Genomic DNA, 26,588 nt, shown 5'->3' with positions numbered 1-26,588 from the left:
AAAGCCAAATGATGCCCATTTAAAATCTCATGAGAGAGAAAGAGACCAGTTCATGCTGAAAGCAATTTTCTAGTCATGGAGAAAGGGACAGAGAAAGGTGAGGAGGGGTAGGTGGTGGGAGAAGGGAGAACCTTATAAAAAATCATTTAACATAATCTGTGTCCCTCACTGTGAAAATTCCAAGGTACTCATAGGTCTTATGAACAGTCAACATTCACAGCTTCAATTTCAAGAGGGGAGGAGGGAGAGAAAGAACACCCAGGCAAGATCTACATCAGAATCATCACAGTAGCACCGAGCAGCATAAATTAGAGATGCTGTTTAAAGCCATCCCCCTAGACGTTGAAGTCAGCTGCACTCTAACCCGAAACGACTTAGCAACACTAGTAGATAATGCTGCGTTTCAAAACCTGGCCACAAGAACGAACTGCAGGTTTGTGTCTACCTGGTGATTTTTATTTTCGACAATCAACCAACTCTGAAAAGGTCTCTGTGGCTGTATTTACATCACCGAACTCTACGGGGCTATTTTAAGAAAGTCCCCCTTCTGCTTCCAGGAGGAAGAGAAACTCTGAACCACCAAGCAACCGGGAGCTGGAGCCCTCAAAGACTTGGAAAGCAGACAACTTGGCCAAGAGAGGCAAAAGCTCCAGGGACAGGTGGTAGGTTGGTGGCTGGCAAGACCAGGGAAAGGTTTGCCTTTACACTAAGGCAGCAGAAGGGAGGAGGGGCCTGAAGACTGCTAGGATGCAGCTTCCTGGCCCCCTTACCCCACTCCATGTGAGCACTGCCCATGGCCGCCCATCTGCAAAGGAAACAGTTTTGAGCGCAGAGAGCTCGGACAAGAGGAAGGAGGAATGAGCAGAGCAGTTCGAGGCCAGAGAAGAGGGAAATCCTTCCAACAACTTTGTATTAAGCAACTTATCATATCCCAGGTATCCAGAGGCACCATGATGTAGCAGATAGAGATTTGCCCTTAGAGGCAAGAAAGTCCTGGACTCAAGTGCCATCTCTGATACATGGTGTGACTTTGGGCAAATGACTTAATTTCTCAGTGTCCCAGAAAACTCTCTAAGACTATAAATTATGCAAAAGGTAGTGATCTGCTCAGTCAGGGGGGTGGGTGGGAGCAAAGTCCCCTACACCAACAAAATCAAAGGTCTCTACCCAGAGAAATTGTACAGGACACACAGAAACATGTCATCATCCCTGCCCTCAACTGGCTCACTCATTCATTCATCCATTCATTCATTCATTCATTCATTCATTCATTCATTTACCAATGTGCAATAAATTGCACTAGGCACTGGTGGGGGGAAGGAGTGCAAAGGAGGGCATTACAAATATAAGACACTGTCTTCAATAAGCTTATAATCTAGAGGGGTTGGGTGACTAGTATATACGCACAGATATTTCAAGTGCATTTGGAGACTATTAAGGCATATGAGAGAGATCATGTGCTAGAGAACCTGCTTCCAGTTAGGTTCAAAGGAAGCTACAGAGAGACAATGGCATTCAAGCTAGACTTTGGATAGTTGGGAAGATAATGTACAGCTCACTCCTATGAACTAGTGTAACCTTGGCAGTTAGGTGGCTGAGGAAGACCTGAGTTCAAATTCCACCTTGGGCACTCCGTGGTAGACTGACCTTAAGCCAGTGCCTTAACCTCTGGGGGTGTCAGTTTCATCATCCGTCAAATAAAAGGATTGGACTCAATGGCCCCTAAGTTCCCTTTCCAGCTCTAAATCTGTGATCCTATATGTTACTTGTCTGTGCCTCAGTTTCCTTATTGGGAAAATGAGGACTGAATTAGATCATCTCTAAGGTCCCTTTCCTGCCCTAAAGTTCCATAGCTCCTACAGCAATTATTGTCTGTACCATTCATTTAGTAATTAATCATAGACTGACTTGTGACATCTCTTCCCTCTTTGCCTTGAACTATTACAAGCCTACCCTGACAAACCTCATTAACTGGTTCCATGAAAATACAAGGCAATTCATGGGGTTGGGAGGAGGGAGAATTAGCTCCTTTGGAACAATATTATAAATGGGAGCTATGATCCTGGTCATCCAAAATTTGGACAATAAAAACTTAAAAATAGGTCTTTGCAAAGAGCTAAGCCTGCTTAATTTTTATACAGTCGCTCTGCCATTGACTGACTGATTCTTCTCTCCCCTCCCATCTCCTTTCCTTGGATCTAGAGGGAACCCCCCCCCCCAGTTCTTACTGACAGAAAGAAGTGAGATAAAGACAGCAACACAGAATAACGTTGGGGGAGGCAGCTCCTAAGACCCATTAAATTACCATGTGACCACAGGCTGACCCCCAGTTTTGTGGTGAATTTGGGGGGAACACAGTATAGCACAGCACTTCAGTAAAACAAATTAAGGTTTTACCCTTTCTACTCAAATCCTCTGTGCAGATGACAACTTTCAAATCACTCTCTTTGCTGGGTTCTTTCTTTTGTTTCTCTTCTCCCTCTTCTTCCTCTTTTCCACTGTCTTCCTACTTGCCTCCTGCCTCCCCCATATCCTGAATCCAGGCCAGAGATCTGTCTTCAGTGATGTGTTTTAGCACCATGTCTGAGCCAAGGACAACGACGGACTTAATCAAAATTAACTGAAGCTGACCCTTAATTATAGCCTTCCCTCATCCTGTAGCTTACAGCCTGACCCTTCCTGGAATTTTGATGATGCTATTCAGGATACCACTTCCTATTCTCAATGGGCATGTTTTGGTTAGCAGGGTTTAAAATAATGTTTTGGATACAAATATCTCAGCATTTTTTTTCTGTATAACCCAGGCCTCAATTAGGGGATTAAGTAATTTGCCATATGTAGTATTTGAATTTAATAAGATAGATGATAGTCACTAAAACTGATAAGAACCATAATGATAATGATAATAATTACAACATTTATATAGTGCTTACCACGTGCCAGGCATTGTTCTAAGTGCTTTATAATTATCATCTCATTCGATCCTCACACAACAACCCTGGGAGGTAGATGCTATTAATATCCCCATTTTACAGATGAAGAAAATGGGGTAAACGGGTAAGGGGACTTGCCCAGGATCAAATAGCTAAAAAAAGCATCCGAGGCCAAATTTGAACTCAGGTCTTCCTGACTCCAGGTCTGGCATTTTATCCACTGGGTCACCTAGCAGCCCTTCTTCAAAATTAAACTTGTCTAAAACAGAACTCATCTTTTCCTCTACCAGGGGTGGAGAACCTGCAGCCTGGAGGCCACATGTGGCCCTCTAGATCCTCAAGTGCGGCCCTCTAGCTGAATCCAAACTTTATTAAGGACAAATGCCCTTAATAAAAGGATTTGTTCTGTAAATCTTGGACTCGGTCAAAAGGCCTCACCCAAGGACCTAAAAGGCCACATGTGGCGTCGAGCCCACAGGTTCCCCAGCCCTGTGAGTCTAAACCCTCCCTGCCTCATACTTTGCCTATTATTACAGAAGGTAACACTATCCTTCCAGTCCCTCGGAATAACAACCTTGGAGTCACCCTGGACTCCTCACCATCTCTCATCGCCTAGATCTAATCTTTTGCCAAGGTCTGTCGATATCACCTCTACAAGATCTCTTCTATATGCCCCCTTCTCCCCTCTGGCACTGCCAACACTCCCTTCATGACAGGATTAATGCAGTAGCCTATTGATGGGTCTGCCCGCCTCAAGTCTCTCCCCACTCCAATCCATCCTCCATTCAGCCACCAAAGTGATTTTCCTAAAGTACAGGTTTGATCACATCACCTCCCTACTCAGTAAAGCCCAATGGTTACTTACCTCTCTCCTCCAGGATAAAATGCAAAACACTCTCATCTTCAAAGCTTTTCATAATCTGCCCCCTCCATACCTTATTTCCCACCATTTACTCTTAAATTCAGTAACACTGGCCTCCTGTCTGTTCCAAGAACAAGATAATCTATCTCTCACATGTAGGCATTTTTTTCTAACTGTCCCCCATGCCTGTGCTTTCCCTCCTCAACTCTGCCTACTGACTTCCTTGGCTTCCTTTAAGTCCCAACTAAAATTCCACCTTCTACAGGAAATCTTTCCCATTACCTTTTAATTCTGTCTTTACTCTATTAATTATTTCCTACTCATTCTATATGTATAGTACTGTGTGTATGTGTGTGTGTGTGTTTGTAGACACAAACATATCTGCACATTGACTTTCCCATTAGACTATAAGCTCCTTGAGGGCAGGGACTGTCTTTTGCCTCTTATTGTATGCCCCAGTGCTTAGCATAGTGACTAGCACTTGGCAGAAATTTAATAAATGTTTATTGATTGACTGGTCATTGTCTATTGCTTATTCCTTCAACATCTTTTTCTCATCTTATTGCTATAGCTAGCATTTCTAGTACAATATTGAATAGCAATGGTCATAATAGACAACCTTGCTACACTCCAATCTTATTGGAAAGGCTTCTAGCTTATTTTTAAAATAAGCTTATTTATTAGCTTATTTTTATCTATTACAGATAACTTATTTTAAAGAAAGTTCCATTTATTTCTGTGGTTTTTAGTGTTTTTAACAGGAATGAGTGTTGTTTTGTTAAAAAGTTTTTCCTGTATCTACTGAAATAACCATATGATTTTAATTGTTAATATGGCCAATTATATGCTTATAGTTTTCCTAATACTGACACAATCCTGCATTCCTGGTATAAATCTAGCCTGGTTATAGTATATGATCTTTGTGATATATTGCTGTAATCTCCCTGCTAGTGTTTTACTTAAATTTTTTGCATCAATATACATTAAGGAAATTAGTCTATAGTTTTCTTTTTCTGTTTAGATTCTCCCTGATTTAGGTATCAAGACCATATTTAAGTCATAGAATTTGGTAGGATTCCTTCTTTACTTTATATAAAGTAAGTATGTAAAGTAATAAAGTAATATAATTTATATAATATTGGAATTAATTGTTCTTTAAATGTTTGAAAGAATTTGCTTGTAAATACATGTGGTCCTGGTTTTTTCCCCCCTTAGGGAGTTCATTTATGGCTCTTTACTTTCTATTTCTAAGATAGAGTTATTTTAGTATTGTTTTCCTGTTCTATTAACCTAGGCAATTTATATTTTTGTAGATATTGGCCCATTCAATTTTGATTGTCAGTTTTAGTGGCACATAGTTGGGCAAAAGAACTCCTACTAAATGCTTTTATTTCATTTTCATTGGTTGTGAATTCATATTATTAATTTTTGATACTGACAATTTGGTTTTTTTTTAAATCAAATTAGTCAATGGTTTATCTGTTTTTAGTTTTGTTAGTTCAATAGCTGTTTTACTTTCAATTCTGTTGATCTCTCTTCTGATTTTTAGAACTTCTATTTGGTATTTAATTAGGAGTTTTAATTTGTTGGTTTTCTCATTTGTATGTCATATGACCAATTTGTTCATCTGCTCATTCTCTCTTTTATTGACAAATGCATTCATAGATACAAAATTTCCACTAAGTATTACTCTGGCTGTAACATATAAATCCTGGTATCTTATCTGTATTATCTTTAATAAAATTACTGATTGTTTCTAAGATTGGTCTTTAACCCACCAATTCTTTAAAATTACATTATTTACTTTCTACAATTTTAAATCTATGCTTTAAAGATCCTTTATTAAATGTAATTTTATTGTATAACTATGGTCAGGAAAAGATACATTTAATAATTTCTTCTTTTCAGCATGTGTTTGTGACATTTTTATGCCTTAATTATGGTTAATTTTTGTGGAAGTGTCGTGCACACCTGAGAAATAGATATACTCCAAACTTCTATTACCATTTAATATTCTTAAGAGCTCTATCATATCTAACTTTTCTAAAATTTTATTATCTCCTTAACTTCTTTTTTGTTTATTTTATGTTTATATTCATTTAGATCTGAGGGGATAAATAGATGGCCACTATTATAGTTTTACTATCTACTTCCTATTATAACTCATTTAGCTTTTCCTTTAAGAATTTGGACACTATGCCTTTTGGTACATATATGTTCAGTACAGATATTAATTCATTTTCTATAGCAAAATGTCATCTCCCCATTTATCTCTTTAAATGAGGTCTGTTTTTGCTTTTGCTTTGCCTAAGATCATGATTGCTGCCCCTACCATTTTCACTTCAGCTAAGGCATAATAATTCTGCTCCAGCTCCTTATTTTAACTCTGTGCATATCTTTCTCTTTCAAGTACATTTCTTGTAAACACATATTGTTGGATTCTGGTCTCTAGTCCATTCTGCTATCCTCTTCTGTCTCTATGGGTGAGTTTATCCCATTCACATTCATAGTTACGATTACTGTGTATTTCCCACTATCCTATTCTATTGTACTTATCCTACTTTTTTATCCTGTCCCCTCCTTAAGAGTCTGTTTTGTATCTGACCACTACTTTCCTTCATCTATTCTTCCTCTCTACCACCTACTCTTAATCCCTTTCCCTCCTATTTCCCTCTTGGGTAACATGAATCTCTGTACCTAACTGTGTCTACGTATAGTCTTCTCCCCTAGAACTACCTCTCCCTCACTCAAAACAAAGTCAATTGTAAGTCATGCCATCACCTCCCTGATGTCACAGTCCTCTTTGAGAAAAAAGACAAACACAAGTTCAGGTAAGAGTGAGATTCAAGTGTTGCCCATTTACTTCCACTGCCCGTTCCATTGTATAAATTTTTGATTATGTGCCCCATTTATGTGAGATAATTTTCCCCATTCTTCCTCTCCTTTTCTCTCCCTCCCAGAGTATCCTTCTTTCTCACTCCTCTATTCTTTAGAAATCATCTCAATATAATAGAATCATACCTAGGCTCTCAGTCTAATTAAATTCCCTCTAAGACCCCCAATGCTGATAAAGTTCTGAAAGGTTACACATATCATCTCCCCATATAAGAATATAAACATATTAAGCATGTTTAGTCCCTTATGATTTTTCACTCATCTTTACCTTTTTATGCTTCTCTTGTGTCCTATATTTAAATGTCAAATTTCCTATTCAGCTCTTGGTCTTTTCATCAGGAATGTTTGAAAGTCCTATTTCACAAAATGTCCATTTTCCCAGCTGTAGGAGTGTACTCAGTTTTGCTGGGTAAATTACTCTTGGTTGTAATCCTAGCTCCTTTGCCCTTCAAAATATCATATTGTAAACCCTCCGTTTCTTTATTAGTGGTGGCTGCTTAATCTTGTGTGATCCTGTACTCAACAGTACTTGGGTTCTTTCTTTTTGGCTGCTTGCAGTATTTTCTCCTTGACCTGAGTGTTCTGGATTTTAGCTACAATATTCTTGAGAGTTTTCATTTTGGATCTTTCAGGACTTCCTTCAATTTCTACTTCACCTTCTGGGGCTAAGATGTCTGGGCAGTTTTCCTTTATAATTTCTCAAAACATGATGTTTATGATCTTTTTTGCTCATGGCTTTCAGACCAATGACTCTTAAATTATTTCTCTTAGATCTGTTTTCCAGGTCAAATGTTTTTCCTGTCAGACACTTCATATTTTCTTCTATTTTCTTAGTTTTTTGACTTTATTTCTTGATGTCTCATGGAGTCATTGGCTTCCATTTGATTAATTCTAATTTTAATGAGTTATTTCCTTCAGTAAGGTTTTGTACCTCTGAGACTAAGCTATTAATTCTCTTTCCCTAACTTTCTTGGTTAGTTCTTATTTGGTTTTCAAAACAATTTTTTTTGCTCTTGTTCATCTTTTTAGGTCTGGATTTCTTTGAGCTTTTCGCCAATCTGCATTTTTCTTTGAGGATTTTCTTGTAGATGTTTTCCAGTCACTGTCTTCTCCTGTGCTTGTGCCTTGAGTTTCTCTGTTATCACAGTAGATTTTATGGTTAGGTTCTTTTTTTGTCTGCTTATTCTTTCAGTCTACACTTCATGGCTTTATGTTAAGTGTTGGGCTCTGCTCACCTAGCGAGATGGGTGTCTGGTTTGATCTTCTGTCTCCTTTTTTTCTATCTTTCTACTGATTTCACAGCTCAGTCTGGGGGCCTATAAATTTTTGGTGCTTCCAAAGTGGTGTGATTCAGACAGAGGTATATCTAATAATGCCCTCCTGGTCTGAGCTCTGAAGGTTCCTCACCCATACACTTTGGGTTTGCTGGCTTGTGCGTAGCTGAGTTTCAGTAAACTATGGCTAGACTCAGTCGCTATTCACTCTCTAGGAGGTTCTCCTGGTTCAGAGAGACTGAACTGCTGGCTCCTTTTTGTTCTTGGTCTCCTGCCCTGGTTTGTTTTTTTTTTTTCCCATTGAAGACTTATGTGATAGACTAATAGTTAAAACTAAGTCACCATTCTGCTCCAGTGCTGAGAGCTTCATGGCTCTGGAATTTGTTTTGTGCTCACTACTCAACTAGGGCACTCCAGAACCAAGGCCATTCCTTCCCCCCCAGTTTCTATAACCTAGAACTGGGTAGCTGGTGACAGAACTTCCAGAAGGCACCTGTTCCTGCACCCAGCACTAGTTCAGGGGTCCACTGAGATCTCTTTCTCTCCCAGTGCTTCCTGCCCTGGTGTTCTCTCAGTTACCTTTCTGTCCCCAGTCACTAGAATGCTTCCAGTACTGCTGCTGCTGCTATACCACTTACACTCCTGATCAGTCCCCACTCAAGTGTCCACAGACCTGTCTTTTCTACGCTGCCCTGGGCTGGAAAAATGACTCACTGTGACTCTTCCTTGGCTTTCCTGATCAGAATTCAGTCTGGTGTGTTTTCTAGAGATTGTTGTGGAGGGGATATGCTAAGAAAGCTAGGGAAAAAATGCTGATTCTCACTCTGCCATCATAACTTCACCCTCCTCCACTCATGTTTCTTAAATGGAGGATGCCATGGTCAGATCTGTGCTTTATGAATATCAATTTGGCAGTTAAATGGAAAATTGATTAAAGAGGGCAAAGAGGGAAAATAGTGAAATTCAATTTGTCCAGGTGAGAAATAATGAAAGCCTGGATTAGGGTAGCAATCATGTGAACAGAGAGAAAAGTAGGAGCACAAGAGATACCGGAAACTGACTGGATACGTGGGATGAGATAAATCATAAAGTCAAAAAAGATCTTGAGATTATGTACCTGGCTGCTCCACTCCCACCTTCTGCAAAAGGCCTTTCCTACTGTTCCCCTCCCCTGACTAACTGTTAGCGCCTTTCCTCTGAGATTCTCTGTCATTTACACTTACATGTACATAGGTACAAGGTGTTCCAGAAGTCTTGACACAGTTTACAGCCACTAACACTTGAAACTGCACTAAGACTTTTGGGATATGTTATATATTTTGCATGTACATAGTTGTTTGTATATTGTCTCTTCCATTAAGGTATGAGCAGGATCCCTCATGCCCTTCCTTTCACCTTTTTTTTTTTTATCTCTAGCACTCAGCCCAGTGCCTGGTACATAGTAAATGCTTAATAAATGCTTATTGTTGATAGAATTAAAACTAATGAAACTGTAATCTTTCTAATAAATGCTGTAAAAATGTTTTCATACACATTACTTTATCTGGACCTCATAACAGTTCTATGAGACAGGCAGGGAAGGTGTTATCCCAACTTTATAGATGAGGTAACAAATGTAGAGGTGAGTGGCTTGCTCAAAGTCATACAAATAATTCGAAGACAAATGTCCTTCATCCAGTTTGGAGCATATATTTGGAGTCCATGCCATGGAACCAACTTGAATGAATGAATAAATATTTATTAAGTACTTATTATGTGTAAAACACTGTGCTGAGCACTGGGGATAAAAAAACAGAAAAGGCTAGACAGTCCTTGCTTTCAAGGACTCCCCCTCTAATTGGGGAGACAACATATGAAAAGAAAGTGATGGATAAAATTGCCCTACAATAGGGTCCCAAGAGAACTTGAGCAACTTAGTCATCTTACAGCCAATGTGGTCCAGGATAGACCCATTCTATTCCAAAACCCACTCTAAATTCATAGCAATTTTTCCACCAATTCCTCCTTTAGTGACTCAAAACACACGTCTCATTAGGAAAAGCTGGCTCAGTATGGACCTAGCAAAGACTAGCTAAGTTAGAAAAGGATCATCACCAGAAGATTGCCCATCAATGATAACTTTGGCCATGATAACTCATGAGTCTGTCTACTTCTACATACTAAGATGTAAAACAGGATAGCAGAATACCCTCACTGGTAAAATCACAGATTCCTCAATTTGGCAGTGAGTGATGGCAATATAGGAAGGTTAAAAGTGTGCTTACTTATCTTAAGTATTGGATTTGTATAAGTCATTATTATATGTCTAGTTCATTACCTATCCTACGATAGTAAGCTATAAAAAGACCACAGCTAACATATTTTGAACAGAACTACATGAGGACATGACAAATATAGCCTTTAGGTTATGATGAAAAAAAAATAAAGAATAACCCACATACTTCCTGTCATGGGCACTTCTCTCTGTGACCCAAACATCTGTCCCAGTGCAGGAAAGTACAACATAACCACAGGGTCAGGGATAAAGAGGGAGGTAGAGAATGAAGCAAGCTCCATCCACATATACGTACCTGTTATTGTCTCTAGAGCAAAGACCTCTCTGTTCCACGTCCAAGTTCTTGTTAAGGCACCAGCACGCTGTGTGACCTTGACAAATGTCCTACTCTAATGACTCACCGTAGCATAAAGGTAACCCCTGGCTTCTTAAAGGCTATGCCAGTGAAACCCAAGTTCTGACAAGATCTACTAAATTGGAAAGATTCTAAGTACAGACCCCCAAGGGCCAACCTAAGTACAGAAAAGCTAAGTACCAGGAGGTCCATCGTTAGGTGAGGAATTCTTTGCTCATGGCAACCCATGAAAAACATAAAAAGCACAAAATGACCCCAAACCCTGTGTGTCTTAGCCAGGGACTATACAACACGGCAGAAAAAGAAAAAGGTGAATCACAGCTTTTAAATTGTCTATAAATATTAAATTTTGATACACCCAATGTGAGATCTTTGTCCAAACAGCCGATAGGTGGATATTAATCAGCATGCATTCATTAAGTACCAGGAGTAGCTAGGTGGGGAAGTGGATCAAGCACCTGGCCTGCAGTTAGGAAGAAGGAAGATTCATCTTCCTGAGTTCAAATCCAGCCTTAGACACTTACTAGCTGTGTGACCCTAGGCAAGTCACTTATCCCTGTTTGCCTCAGTTTCCTCATCTGTAAAATGAGCTGGAGAAAGAAATAGCAAACTGCTCCAGTAGCTTTGCCAAGAAAACTCCAAACAAAAAGTTGGATGTCACTGAAATGACTGAACAGCAGGTGCCAGGCACTGTGCTATGCTAGGCACTGAGGATATAAATACAAAGTATGAAATATACCACCAGGGCAGAGACTATGGAGTCCATAATTTTTTTAATGTTTTGATAACTACATTTCAACATAACTGTTTTCCTCTGTAATCCCATGTATTATATTTCATGCATTTTAAAATATCCTGAAAAGGACTGCTAAAAGGGACCATGCCAAAAAAGGTTAGGAACCCTACACTCTACTGAATCATTTTGGTATTGATCAGCCCCTGGTCAAGGGAGCTTTAAACTAAAAAAAGGAGGAAGGGGGATCTGACATAACAGAGCAGAGGCACAACATGAGGAAAAGAATAACAGAAGAAAAGACAAGTAATTCACAGGAAAGAAAATATCTAATAAGAGTCAGCAATAAACCCCACAGCTTTACTAAAAATCCATGCACAAAAATATAAGTGATCAACCGAGTGAATGAAAGATCCCAGAGAAAAGAAGAAAATGGCAACGAATAAAGATAGAGAATTGGAAGAGGGACTTTAGAAGTCACCTTTTCCTAATCCCTTCATTTTACAGAAAGGAGACCAGCTCAGAGATGCCAGGGAAGTATCAGAACCAGGACTGGAAGTCAGGTGTTTCAACTCCAAATTCAGCAGTCTTTCCACATTATCACTGAGACTTGGTAGTATGAGACCCAAGGCTGGAGTACAGCTCTGCAAGGGAAATGTCTCATTCAAAAGGAGCAGAATAGCTATAAAAGGAACCATGGAATAGGATTGCATATTAAGTAGATTAACCCATGTAAAGAAATCCAGGAACCTGAGAATGAAGAGTATTTGGGTAAGGATCAACGGAGGGAGAAACACAAGTTATACCATCATACAGGCTTACTACAGATCACCCAGGAAAGAAGGGAGGAGCTGGATGGAGGTCTCAGGAAACATCTCCAAATTGGCAATGAATCTGTCTTCTTTCAATTTCTTACAGTTGGTCCTCATCTTTTCTTCTAGCGTAATGCAGAATGTGCTTCTTTCTTTCTTTTTTTTTTAATCACAGGTCTTCAGATATTTATAGACAGCTATCATACCTTAACTAAGACTTCTGTCAGAAGTGAGACATTGTGGTCACTGGGAACTTCAAATAATCAGATATTTGATAAAAACTCTATGCCCCACCCCAAACCCCAAGAATTGTGATTTGGCTTAATGATAATTTCACCCTTAAAAGGTGAAGGAAGTGACAAAGAGAGTTGATATTTCAGACTGAATTCTGAACTATAACTGGATGCTGAAATAAAAATGAAGAAAACCTTGGGAGCAAGTGATTACTTTATCAGAGTTCATGACTGACCAATCAATAAGCATTTATTAGTACTAATAATAGTCAGGTAATGAGTCAGGTGCTAGGGATACAGTTACAAAAAATGAAACAAAATCCTTAGTCTCAAAGAGCCTATATTCTACTGGAGGAGACAATATGTACTTAAATATATTAAAAATAAATATAAAATAAATACAAGGTAATTAGAGAGAGAGGGAACAAGCAATCAGGAAAAGGTTTCATGTAGAGGTGGGGCTTAAGGTGCATCTTGAAGAAGAGAAGTGCAGTCAAAGATAACGAGGATGGCATTCAAGGCGAGAGGACTGGCAAATACAAAGGCACAGATACTGATGAAAGGCTATGTGTAAGGAACAGAGAGAAGACCAGTTGGCTGAAGCACAGAGCTTAGAAAGGGAAGTTGAGTATGGGAATAGGAAAGATGAATAATGAGACTGAAGGACAAGTTAGTACCAGAAGGGCTTTCTAAGGTTTTTCAAAAACAGAGAAGAAAAGAAAAGCCAGGCATAGATTGATATACACTTGAGATTGGGAGAGAGCAGATTTCAAAGGGTTTAGAAAGAGAAAAGATGGGATCCATTGGCCTAATATTCAAGGGAAGTTGGCCCAAACGGAATAAAAGGCACTCAAGAGTGAAATGCTCAAGATCTAAGGAAAGATTATTCTGATAATGATGAAAAGAGGGAGCTGCTTTTTCTATGTTAAAGTACATGGAATTCATCAGCAACTCACATTTAAAAAAAAACATTCAATAGCAGCAAGGCCATGTAAGGGAGAATGAAGACAAAAGAATTAGCTCTCTAAGAGTACCATCAGAAGCACTAAAGCCCAGAAGGAGCTGAGTTTGGCAAGGAATACTAAGAACAAAGAGGACCCTTTCTTCTTCTTCTTCTTCCTATTATTATTATTATTATTTATTATTACACAGTGGAGGAAGGAGGAAGATCAAAGAAAGGATAAGACTTACTCCAATGTGTGGGTGAAATGATAATGCCAGACAACAATGAGAAGGATGAACTACTCAACTCTTATTGTACTTCTTTTTCCTATAAGGAAAAACAAAACCCAAATGGAAATGAGGAGATGGAAAAACAGCCTATATCTGGGCTCTTATGTCAAGGTACCAGACCCTACCAGATACTACATTCTAGTGTATTAAAACTGTATCCTGGCAGATGCAATGGTTTAACTCCTATTAGTAATCTCTGAAAGAACGTGAAGAACACAAAAGATACTATAGGAACTTGAGGAAGTGGATCAATCATATATCAAGGTCAAGAGCTAACAGACTGATGGCATAATTACCATACTTGTAACCACAAAACAGAAGGATCTTAAAGGAAGGAAGCTCTCTAGTACAATGGGTAGATACAAGGAGGCATTTAGAGGAGATTCCAATCCCAGATTTGCTTCTTGTTTCCCTAAATAATGATGGATAAGGCATTCTCCCTCTCTGTACCTCAGCTTCTTCTTCTGCTACTTCAGAAAAATGAAGGGTCAGAAGGATGAACTTTAGGTTTCCTTCCAGGTCTAACTACTATGTGCACCAAAGAAACAAATGCAGGACTTAAGTGCTTCAAAAAACAAAGTATGCAGTCCTAAAACAGATACAATAGACATTCAGATAATGTCCCTGACTAGAGTAGTCAGGGAAGACTTGATGAAGGGGGACACTCAAAACAGTCAGATGGGGATATCTGTCCTGGAGAAGAGAACATTTAGGACGGGCTGCGACATTGCACTTAAATATTTAAAAGATCATTCTATGGAAGAAGGATTAAATTTAATTCTTCTTGGCCCTAGAGAGCTTCTGGGTAAGAGACTATTAGGTAAAATTATTACTTTTGTTGTTGTTAAGTCATTTCAGTCACGTACCAACTCTTAGTGACTCTCTTTGGGATTTTCTTGGCAAAGATACTGGAGTGGTTTGCCATTTCCTCCTCTGGCTCATTTTGCAGATGAGGAAATTGAGGCAAACAGGGTTAAGTGACTTGTCCAAGGTCATACATCTACTAAGTACCGGATTTGAACTCATGAAGATCGGTCTTCCTGCTTCCAAGCCCAGCGTTCTATGCACTGTAGCACCTATCTGCCATAAAAAAGTAGGATTATTGGGTAAAAGCTACAGAGAGTCAGATTTCACTTCAAAACAGGAAATAACCTTTTAATTACAGCTATCCAAAAGTGGTATGAGCCACTTTAAGAGATAGCAGAGTTCCTGGTCAGTAAAAGTATTCAAGTAGAGGGTGAATGACCAACTGTCAGTGATACTTTAGAGGAGATTAATGTTTCAAGTAGGAATCAGCCTAGCTGACCTCTAAATTCTCTTAAATCTAGGATTCTGTGAATATCCTTTTACTGAATATATGGGGAAGTGACTGCACACAAATCTAGATGTAAATTCATTGTTGTCTAATTGACCTACCATTTTATGGGGAATGCTCAGGTATAATCAAAAGACGGGGTCAGGGGTCACCGGGATTAAGCCCAGCTTTGCCCATATCTCTCTAGTCAGTGGAGGAAACTGAGGCTGATGAATTGCTTAAATTCATCAGTGTTGAGTAGGGCTAAAGGCAATTGGGTATCCATACTAAGACTAGCATTTACATGCTTCATTTTAAGCCCCACATCAAAGGCTTCCAAGCTGCCCAACGAGGGTAAACCAGTCTGAGTTGAGAAAAGCCGACCAAGTTAAAGTTTCTGGACTGATCAGCTGCCAGCACTGAGATAGGGCCCCTGAGTGGCTGCTGCATTTCTGTCTCTTCTGGGCAAACTACAGAAATCTAGTCACACAGATAGATATAGATATAGATATAGATATAGATATAGATATAGATATAGATATAGATATAGATATAGATATAGATATAGATATATATAGATATAGATATAGATATATAGATACATACACACACACACACACACACACACACACAAAATCTATTCCTGCTATTCCCATTCTACTCTAAATCCTTTCTCACCCAACACAACACCATAACTAGGGTAAGACAACTGGGATTTGCTCCAGAGTGATCAAATTTGGAGGGAGCTGACAGCATTTGCCATCTTTAGTAGCACAGCAACAACTGAGCTTAGCACCTAGTTGGCAAGAATAGCTAGTTCATATAGGAATCTACCAGACGGCATGTTTCCTTTTCCTGGCTGCTATACTCCAGGTAAGCTCCTCCTTGGCCCTTCCTCCTCCAGTAGCAAGTCTAAGGATACATTTTATGCCATTTGCTTTAAGTTCAAAACTGTAGTTACTAATGGGACCAATCACCCTAAGGAAACTACTCCAGCCCTCAGTTTTAGCTATACGATGCCCTTTGGGCACCGTTCCAAATAGCTCTCCAAAATGGTTGGATCATTTCACAACTCCACCAACAATGCATTAATGTTCCACTTTTCCTACATCTCCTCCAACATTTATCATTTTCTTGTTTTGTCAAGCTGGCCAATCTGATAAGTGTAATATGGTACCTTAAGAGTTGTTTTGATTTGCATTTCTGTAATCAATAATGATTTAGAGCATTTTTTCATATGACTATAGATGGCTTTAATTTCTTCATCTGAAAACTGCCTGTTCATGTCCTTGACCATTTATCAATTGGGGAAGAGAAGCCCATGTTAAAAAAGGTCTTTATAACCAAAGCAGTTTCCTTGGGTCAGACTCAAGAGTGATCCTCAGGAAAAAATTATATATGCAAAATAGGTACCAATTATGACTAAGGTAATAAATTCAATTATCAAACTCAAACAACTGTCTATTTTTGCCACAGTTATACCAAAAAACCAGTATAAAAATCTTCCTAGTCAGAACTTGTAAGAGTTTATAGAACCCTACGCTCTTCTACAGCCCTAACATTCTATTGGCTTCAAAGCCCTTTCTTGCCCTTATCTTATACTGCTCTAAGCCTCTAAGGTCCATAAGTCTTAAGCTCCTTTCCAGTTCTAACATTCTGAGTCCATGAAATGTGATTCACACATGATAAGAGCTGGTAACTATTATAAACCATTCTCAATGCCAACCATTAAACTCTTCATTGTTACCTATCTTTTTTAGAGAAAGTATCTGAAGTATTTCTAAGACCAGTTGTTAGGAGGTCTGTGGTTTTACAGAATATTCATTCCCTTAATCACCAAATGTCTTGAAATAATGAGGCTACTTCCAAGACCTATATGTGACTGGTCACGGCTAATATAGATATATCTCAGAGGATGGTAGAGAAAAAGACAATGGGGAATCACTTCTTCCCCTCATAGTGAGAGGTCTTCTATTTGCATAGAGCCCAAATACAGATATGTCATAAATAAAGTTAGAACAGAAAAGGGTGCTAACTTCAAAAACTGATGATGAAGAATTATACCTAACCCCTGGCAGAGACACGATGGTCTCAAGATGCAAAAGGAGACACACAGTTTCAGACGTGGACAATAATGTTGGTTGTTTTTGCCTAAATATGCTTTTCTGTTTTGTTTCTGGGATTTTTGAGGGAAGATTGAGGGAAGTTTTGAGGGAAGGAGCTACTGATAATATTCCCCCACCCCCCCCCAAAAAAAAAAGAAAAAAAGAAAGAAAAGAGGATCACTGAAGTACCTAGGAGAAAATAAATTCAGGGAAAGGGACAGATGGAATTCAAAAGGAAACAGACAAGCAGAATGAATATGAAAGTAAAAGGTGGGTTTATTATATACTTTTAAAACTATATTAATAGAGCTGTGGATTTATATACAATCCCCCCCTTTTGGGTTTCTCTGTATATATGGAAATGCTATTTGTTTCTTTTAGTTAAATACAAAATGAATAAATAAACTTGGCTTTAGTGATCTGCCATTCCCCTGTTTCGAGCCAGGCTTTCTATACTTAAGAAAAAATACCTCTGAAGATTTTCCCATTCCATGTATTGTTGACAATCTACCAATCTGTTCTCCACCATGGATAAGAGTAAGGCAATTGCCTCAGAGGATGTAAGGGAGGAGGCTGAGGCTCTTTCCCTCCTATCTTCTCGCCTCCTTCCTATTATGAATAATAATAATAACTGACAGTTACTTAGCAATTTAAGGTAATAGGATCACCAATTTAGAACTAGAACTGACCTCAGAGCCCTTCGTTTTACAGATGAGGAAACTGAAGCCCAGGGAGGTTGTGACTTGCCCAGGGTCACACTATACATTGGTATGTTGACTCTAATCTGGAAACAACTTCAGATAAATGAAATAACTTGCCCAGGTTCACAGATCTAGTAAGTGGTAGGGGAGTCAGGGTAAGGATTCATCCCCAGGGCTTCTGGGCTAAAAATCTTGTGTTCTTTCTAACACACCACACCTGGGGTGAAAGGAAGAGCTGAGAACCAATGATGATACTACCATTTTCACAGGGTCTTAAATCATGCTTAAGCACACATAAAAATTGATGATATTCACACGCCACCAACAAGTTATCTTACTATGTTACTAAGATTTTCCAGACAGGACGTACAAACTCATTTCACAAATGGCAATTAATCATAAAAAAATAGGCTGGGAGGGATGGAGTAAGTCAAATCTTCAACTTGGGGAAAATAACAGCTGAAAAATCCCAGACTGATCAAGATCTCATTTTTAAGGCTCTCAACGTAGCATCTGAGAATGACAGCATGGTACAGTATGTTAGGAAGATATAGAAAGAAGAGCACTGAGCTTTGGAGACATATAGACCTGATTCAAGCAGAACTGGTTCCATCACTTCCTGGTTATCAATGGGCAGTTAATTTGGCCTCTCTTTTATACAGCATGTTCTACTTACCACAAAGGGTTAATATGAGGAACTCACTTTGCAAGTTGGATAAAGGTGAATACCATTGTTATTATTCTCTAATTTCAGCATTAAAGAATCTGCATCAGAAGACAATGTTCAGGTCCTTCAGGTTCCATAGGTCAGTTGAGGGTTTCTGGGCAAGGGTAAAAGAAATCTTTTTCCGTTTCTCTTTGATGTTATTGTGCCTCCAGCACCCACTACCAGCTCATCATCATGATACATAGGGTTAGATTCTTCTAACATTAGGTTTTACAATACACTTCCTCACAAAAAACGTACATTCTGTCTTGCCTTTGCCAGGGTCATCCCCCTTATCCACAGCATATTTCTTCTTCATTCTTCCTGCTTCACAGACTTCACAGCTATTCTCTCTCTCTTTTTTTAAGGCAACTGAGATTAAACGACTTGCCCAAGCTTACACAGCTAGTTAAGTGTCAAGTGTTTGGCCTGAGGCTGGATTTGAACTCAGGTCCTCCTGACTTGAGGGCCAGTGCTCTATCCACTGCCACCTACCTGCCCCACTTCACAGCTATTCTTCTTTTTCTCTTTAAATTATTATACTGTTTTTTAAAATCTATGTATATGATATAGAGTGTGTATATGTTACTTATAACATCATTATATGTATGTTGTTTATAACTTATATGTATATGTTGTAAATAATATATTCCACAACCTCTATATATTTCTAAATAATATAGTGTACATAAAATGTTACATTGTATATTATATTTCAGGAGAGAACACTAATAGTAAAGATCAAGAATATATAATAAAATTATAGATGTATAGATTTATATACTTTCGTTTGTTTGCTTATCTATGCACATGTATCCACTAAATATAATGGAAGGTTCTGAAGTCCAGGGACTATTCTGTGTTTTGTCTCCAGATCCTCAGCACCTAACACAGAGCCTTCCACAGAACCAGTTCTTAATAATTGGTTGTTGAATCCTATTAAGGTGCCTAGAACCAGTAGTATGCATTATTCCTATTTTACAAATGAAGAAAGTGAGCCTCTGAGAGGTTAAGTGAGTTGCCTGTGGCTTACATGGCTAAGTTACATGACAGAGAACATTTCTGACTTCTGATTCCAATTCCAGTATGCAAGAACTGACTAATAATAGTAATAGCTCACATTTTGGTGGCACTTTACACTTAAAAGAATTTTTATTTGACCCTCACAACAACCCACTGGGTAGATAATACAAGTATTACAACAACCCAGGAAACCTTGCATGAACTGATACAAAGTAAAGTAAGCAGAACCAGGAGAACAATTTATTCAGTAATGAGAACATTGTAAAGACAAACAACTTTGAAAGCCTCAGAAACTCTGATCAATATGATAAATAATCACAATTCCAAAGGACCAATGACAGAACATGATTTTCTCCTACAGATAGAGAGCTGATAGACTCTAGAATGCAGATTAAGGATGTGGCTAATGCAGGAATTTGTTTTGTTTGACAATTCATATTTACAATGAATTTTATTTTTCTTCCCTTCTTACTAGATGGGGAAAGGGGAGGTTGGAGGGAAAAAATTTGGAACTGAACAGAAAACAAAAATTGAATTTAAAAAAGGGGGGAAAGTATTGTTATGCCTATTTTGCAGACAAGTATAACTGATGCTAGAGATTAACACCTTGCTTTACAAGGTCACAGAGCTAGTAAGGGTCACTCTAAGTCCATTGCTCCATCTATCATGCCAAGCTGCATCTATCTACACCAGAGGGGTGAAACATGATGGAGTGAAGAATCGAAAACACAACACTGTTGCCAGTGCTACTGGGAATCAGCTTAAAATGTAATTGGGAAATATTTAATGCAGATAATATTAATATGTGGTTTTCTAAGACAACATGTGGCCCACAGAGATCCTTATGTTCAAATTTGGCTACCCTTCTATTTGAGTTTGACACCACTGGCGTACATCATGCTATTTCCAGTCCCAGTGGCTAGACTTTTTTCTGACATCAATCACCAAGCAGGTATCTCACTTTAAAATGTTACTTCTAATTTTTCATAAAATATAAGACAAATTATTATTTAATACACATCATTTACTTTGATTTTTTAAATTCCCCACTTTTTAGGAGGAAGAATGTTATAACAGAAAAAATAAACCAATGGACTGGGAATCAGAAGACGGGTTCTAGTCCCAGATCAGCTAAGTACCTTTGAGCTAATCATTTCAATGGCCTCAGAGTCTCCTCATCTATAAAATGGCAAGCTTGAAGAGAATTTATGAACCTACTTGTAAAGCACGGTTCACACGATGAGTAGCAAATGTTTAAAAATGGGTGCCAAGTACAAACAGTCTACTTTTGTTACTTCTTTTTGCTAGGATCTAAACACTGTCTTGTGGACAGGTAGGTGGCACATAGAAGTCAGGACCTGGAGTCAGGAAGACCTGAGTTCAAAACCTCCCTCAGATACTTATTAGCTGTGTGATTCTGGGCAAGTCACTTAACCCTCTTTGCCTCAATTTCCTCATCTGTCAAATGAGATGGAGAAAGAAAGGGCAAACCACTCTGGTGTCTCTACCAAGAAAACCCTAAATAGGGTCGAGGAAGAGTTGGACATGACTGAAAAACTAGCGAAGAACCACAAACATTGGTTTGTTCCAAATATATACTGTTAGTTCCCTTTGGCAAGCATACTGCCTTGCAAAGGGATGTCTTCCCTGGCTGTCCATAACTGCCTTACTCAGGAGCCCTCTTACTCTGATTTTTGTGAAGGAATAAAACAGAACATTAACTTAAACAAGTATCCCAGCCTCCAAGAAAGATTATTTCACCTCTTCCTGACAAAATTCATTTCCATTAGCTAATAACCAATCAATCAATAAACATTTATTAAGCACCTATCGCGTGCCAGGCTCTTTGCTAAGCACTGACTAGTCAAAGACAGGCAAAAGACAGTCCCTACTCTCAAGGTATTTGCAGCTAAATGAGAGAGACAATATGCAAACATCCGTGTCCCAAACAACCCATAAACAAGTTATTATTCATACCTCATACAGACAGATATACATAAAAAGTATTTATTAGGCACTTACTATTTGCCAGGCTGGTGCTGTGAGCTAGAGATACAAACACAAGAAAGCAAGAAAGTCCTTGCCCTCATGGAGCTCACATTGAAATACAGGGGAAATCCCACCTGGAAAGGGGTTTCGAGGAGCTATACTGGCTAGCAGGGCCAAGGTGGAAGCCGTAAGTAGAAATTCACCTCTTCCTTTCCAGACAACAGTAAAGTTGCAAACTTACCTGCTACATTCACAATGTATCTTTCATATCTTTGGCTACCTTTTCTAACCTGAGTAATTGCCCTCTCTTACTCAGAATAATCTAATGACCTGACCAATGCAATGCTGAATTTCAACAGCATCTTCTGCTACTTATTCAAACTGAGGCATATTTCTTCTCTAAAAAAGAAAATGCAATTAAGCCTCAATGGGTAAATACGCTGTTAATTGACAAATAAGACTAATTTGTATTTTTCCTCAACATCTTATTATTAGTTTACTTGTATTCAAAAATAAATTAAGCTCAATTCAACAAGCATTTATAAACACCTGCTATGCCAGGAGGATATACAGACAAAAAAAAAAATAGTTTCAGCCCTCAAGGAGCTTACTTCCTACAGAGGGAAAACAGCAGGCATACATATAAGTAAATACAAAAGATATGCATAATAAAAACAAAGTAATGGGGGGAAGTGAAATCAAAGTGGGGGAAGGGATCAGAAAGGGCCTTTTGTAAGAGGAAGCCCTAGAGCTGAGCCTTAAAGGAAACCAGGTGTCCCAAGAGGCAGAGTTGAGAAAGGAGAGCTGTCCTAGCTAGGGGCCCCACTTGTTTTCAAAGGCATGAAGGCAGGAGATGAAGGGTTTTGTATGGGGAACAAACTGAACAAGGTAACATTAGAATTTATTTTTTACTGTCAAGTCAAAAAATAACAAGCCCCAAATTTAAAGGAATAAATGGGGATGATTTAATTTTCCTTTTGTGGGTAAGCCATTCCCTGAAAGTGACTACTACAATAACAACTTTAGAAAAGAACTATAGTGAGAATTTAGGTAGACTCCAGAAACCAATGAATCCAGTTCATTTCCTTCAGTTTGTAAAAACAAGCAACTGACATATTTCCTGCCAATGAACACACTTTCAGATAAGAACTCTCCCAACAGGAAATCCTTTGCTAGAGGAGAACACTTGGGCCATTAAAGACTGAGTTCTTCACTCAATTCCAAATCAGTTAAAATCTGAATTACTAGGACTGCCAAATATTTGCCAAATCACAAAAGCTCTCCTATGTGTTACATAGCTACAGAATATTAGGTAAACCCAGTAAACATTTATGTTGGGGCTCTTTTACTGCAAATATAATTAAGTGATTAAAACAAAGGGCATTTGCTTGTGAAGACAAGTGGTGATTTTAGAGAGATGTCAAACTGAGTACACATGATTAAGAGAGAACATTAAAAGCCCATATAATACACTGTTTGGATGGGGAAATACTTCTGAGGGAATATAAAGAAATGAAAGACTTCCAAAGAAAACATATACTTAAAACGTTAACAAGAGCCATAAGGGATGAAGAAATCTGGTGTGATCAGATTCAGAAGTTTGAAACTGGGAAACTCAAAGCCAATTTTTTTTTTAAAGAGCCCTTTACCTCTCTGCCAAATACCAAGCCAACAGCTGTCCAGTTAAGAGGGGTCCTCTCCAGCCAGTGTAGCTTGGGTGTCATTTTTACCCTAAAATCTGTGGGAACACTGCAATTTTCCCAAAAGATAAAGCACCCTTCCTCACTCACAAAGGCTGGGGGGAGGGACTTTTCAAAAGCTAACCCAATAAACACATACACAGATATGCACACTGAGACAAATGATCTGAGCAATGTTGAATCAGTTCCTGTTTCCAATCCAAGGTTTGCTGAAATTAACTTTTTCTACAGCTAGTTGCTGCTAGAGAACACTGCTATCTCTGAAGCCTTCTCTTAGAGAGCTCCAGTCCCAGCAAGTCTTTCTTCCCAGGCTGCTTTCAAGCAAAATTCCTAAATGCCCACAGCTCATTTTTTCCCCACTTCAAATGCTTTAGCTCAACTTTGAACACACTCTGGTATATAGTAAAACTTCATTAAGATATATTCTCCCCACAGGTAAAAAAAGCCCAAACTTGACTGCCCTGAAAAGCCTTTCTAAGAGAAGTACTGGTCTTTGGAGCTAAGTACAAGAAGCATCTCAATTACACCGTCTCCAAACCCTTTCCTTTTAAGCCTTCCTTTAGAACTAGAAAATGCGAAGTAAGCACATTAGTTTTCTTAAGTCTTTGCTCTTTGCATATTCTCCTAATTAGAAAAAAAGAGATACGGTTATGAAATACAGGAGACTAAGAGTTTTGTTGAAAAATGACCTTGATTTGACAGGCACGTTCTCAGGTTTCAACAGATGCTGTGGGAATCTCACAGAAGCCAACATGTTCTGCAGGCATTTGTGATGACACGCAGGGTTTTTTTTTTAAAGTGGTGGGGGGTGGGGGGGAGGTGGTGTGGAGAAGACGAGATGGTTAGTCTTCTCAGTTTCCATGGCAACTCCGTCTCCACTCTTTGGTTATTAGATACCATCCACTTCCTGTCTCTAAAATTTTAAGCCAATCAGAAAAGTGTTTATACATTTAACACAACTTACAGGATAGTGCCCCTTTAATAACCGAGGTACTTTTAAAGGCAAGGGAGACATCTAATGTAAATTTCCAAGGGTCTTATAACTTGCCGTTTAAAAAGTGAAGGAGAATGTTTCACAATATTTACTAGTCTACATATGAGTCACTGTGAAGGAAACCTTTTTTTTTTTTCCTGTGAAATCCATTCTGTCCATTCTCATACCAGATTGCTACAATTCCTTTAATGGTGAGCAACCTAATTTTCACTGTTCGCTCTTTTACTTTTTTTTTTTTCTAACCAACAGTCTTAAATTTAGTGCATGAAACATTGTGGTGCTCAGACCACCAGAACTATCAAATAATGAGTTAAACTTAAATCTGCTAATGGCAATATATACTTAGGGGCTTTTTTTTAAGGTGGGGAGAGGAATAAAAAAAATTTGGCTAAAATCTTCTACAGTTTACAACTTACAATAAGGAAGAAAAAGTGAGAATTACTTAGGCTAGTCTGTTTATAAAGATATTCCAGCAGGATACTATTGCAGAAGCATTTGCCGCTAGAATGGCCTGTTTTATCCTGGGGGGAAAAAAAGGCAGATTTTTAAAATCAATAATTAAAAAAACCGACTCAGACAATTTACACCTAATTTCAAAAATCAATGTTGCACTTGCTTGCCCTGGGGACAAAAAGTCATCTAAAATTAGATAAAGGTTTTTTGTTTTTGTTTTAAGTGTACTCTGACAGGTTTCACAAGAGTCGGTCTTAATACACCTGATCACTTTTACTAAGGAAAAAGTAGGGCTTCAGCCCTTTGGTCAGACTTTCTCCATATGCATTCTCTGGGCTGGGGTCCTCAGTGAGGCAAAGCTGGCGATCAATGAAGAAGATGGGAACAAAAGGAATACAACAGGATGTCTGCCCAAGCTTAGGAAAATGATTATTTTTCCCCGTCCACCAATTGGAAGCACACTGTATATGACAGGCTCCACATGGGGGCTTCCAACAAACCAGCCTTTTCAGATTAGATACGTTTTTACATTATTATAATCTCCCAACCCAACTGCTTTCCAATGCTCACCCCCCCCAAAAAAATCCCACAACCTGCCTTTTGAGTGCTTCTAAAGGACAGCCTCTATTGAAACGGATCAGATGCAAGAGAAAAAAGAAGAAAAGAAACCCACCATTTAAACCTGCTAAGAATCAGGCTTTCCTTCTTCGAATGTCATTTTCGAAGCATAAAGCAAAACATGCTTCTCAGCTTCCAATAACCCTAATGGTTTTCGCCTCGGAACAATGTGCGTCGCAGAGAGAGAAATGTTTTTATTCCCCTTTCGTCTAAACTCTCCTCCGGGCACGTCCTATCAAGGTCTGCCAAGCCCCCGGCGTTCGAAAGGCTGGTCTAAACTGTCCACAGATTTGACACTCTGTTTATAACAACAATAAAGCAGCTGGAACCGCAGCCCCGTCAACTCCGCCGAACTGCACATTTCACATGTAAGTTCCATCGCCATAAAAGTAACATCTGGAGAACATCTCCACGTCCAGCAAGTCATTAAATATCACCATATCAAGGATTTCACTGAGTCACTTAAAGATTTTTCTCTCTGGCAGATGCCACGGAAATGAAATGAACAAAATAAAAATTACGACGCTGACCCCCACAAATGCTTGGGGGGAAAACTTTTTTTTTAAACAAGTGAACTTAAGTTTTAAGACGAAACTATTTTTTTTAAAGTTACCTTGATCCTGTCTGGGGCTTTTCTATTTTCACTGCATGCTGTAAATCAATGCGAAAACCAGGTGGACATTTTTTAAGAAGGAGAAAAAAAGAAACTCCTTTTAAAAAAAAAGAAAAGAAAAATTAAAGTTTGTGAGGTGTTATGGGGGTTTTTTTTTTGGGGGGGCAATATTATTATTTTTTTTTTTTAGTGCAGCTGCCTCAACATATTATAGGCTTCTAATGACAATGCTAAACCCCGAGCTGGAGATTAAGAGGCAGGAAATGGAAACCATTTTAGTTACCTTTTATCTTCTGTCCCCCCTGCTGGGGCTCCCCTTGGTCCAGGCTGACGTTCCAGTTGGGTTAGAGTCTCCCGCTTAATCCTTTCATTCTGGTTCGGCTCAATATTGAGAACGCTGCCTGCGAGCTGATCTCGGCCGTAGCCCAGGCTCCATGCTCCCGGGGCTATGGTGGTGTCAGAGGGACTGCTGAAACCCCGAGAACTACCCAAACTCCTGCTGGGTCCTAGTGCTCATCACGCCCTCTCCCCAACACCCGGGCCCCACGAGAGGAGGTGGCCGCTGCCCAGTTTTCCATTCGGCGCTGGTGAACACGCAGCTGACCAGCTAGCCCTGGGTTTGTTTTGTTTTATTTTGTTTTCTGATGGAAAACGTCCTTGTGCCCACGACTAGGGCCTCTGGGTCTCTTACCCATGAAACTGGGGGGTGAGGGAGAGCGGTCGTGGGCAAAGACGCCAAAAGAGAGAGAAAAAAAAAGGCGAAATGCAACTGCACAATTGAGAAAGT

The 26,588-nt window shown here is 39.0% G+C and overlaps 1 protein-coding gene across 4 annotated transcripts in view; it reads right to left on the bottom strand.

Annotated features, from left to right (window-relative positions):
* The window catches only part of FOXN3 (forkhead box N3), a 504,847-nt gene extending 478,561 nt beyond the window's left edge, over positions 1-26,286 (bottom strand). For all 4 annotated transcript variants that reach the window (XM_078151439.1, XM_078151440.1, XM_078151441.1 and 1 more), the window contains exon 1: positions 26,085-26,286. The gene's annotated coding sequence lies outside the window, so the exon portion shown is untranslated. The remainder of the gene's footprint in view (positions 1-26,084) is intronic.
* Between the last annotated feature and the right edge of the window lie 302 nt (positions 26,287-26,588).

The sequence above is a fragment of the Phascolarctos cinereus genome, unplaced genomic scaffold (assembly GCF_003287225.1).
Source record: "Phascolarctos cinereus isolate Bilbo 61053 unplaced genomic scaffold, phaCin_HiC Scaffold_3;HRSCAF=262, whole genome shotgun sequence".
Taxonomy (NCBI): Eukaryota; Metazoa; Chordata; class Mammalia; order Diprotodontia; family Phascolarctidae; genus Phascolarctos; species Phascolarctos cinereus.
Note: the sequence above shows the minus strand (reverse complement) of the source record. Positions and strands in the feature narration are given on the sequence as shown.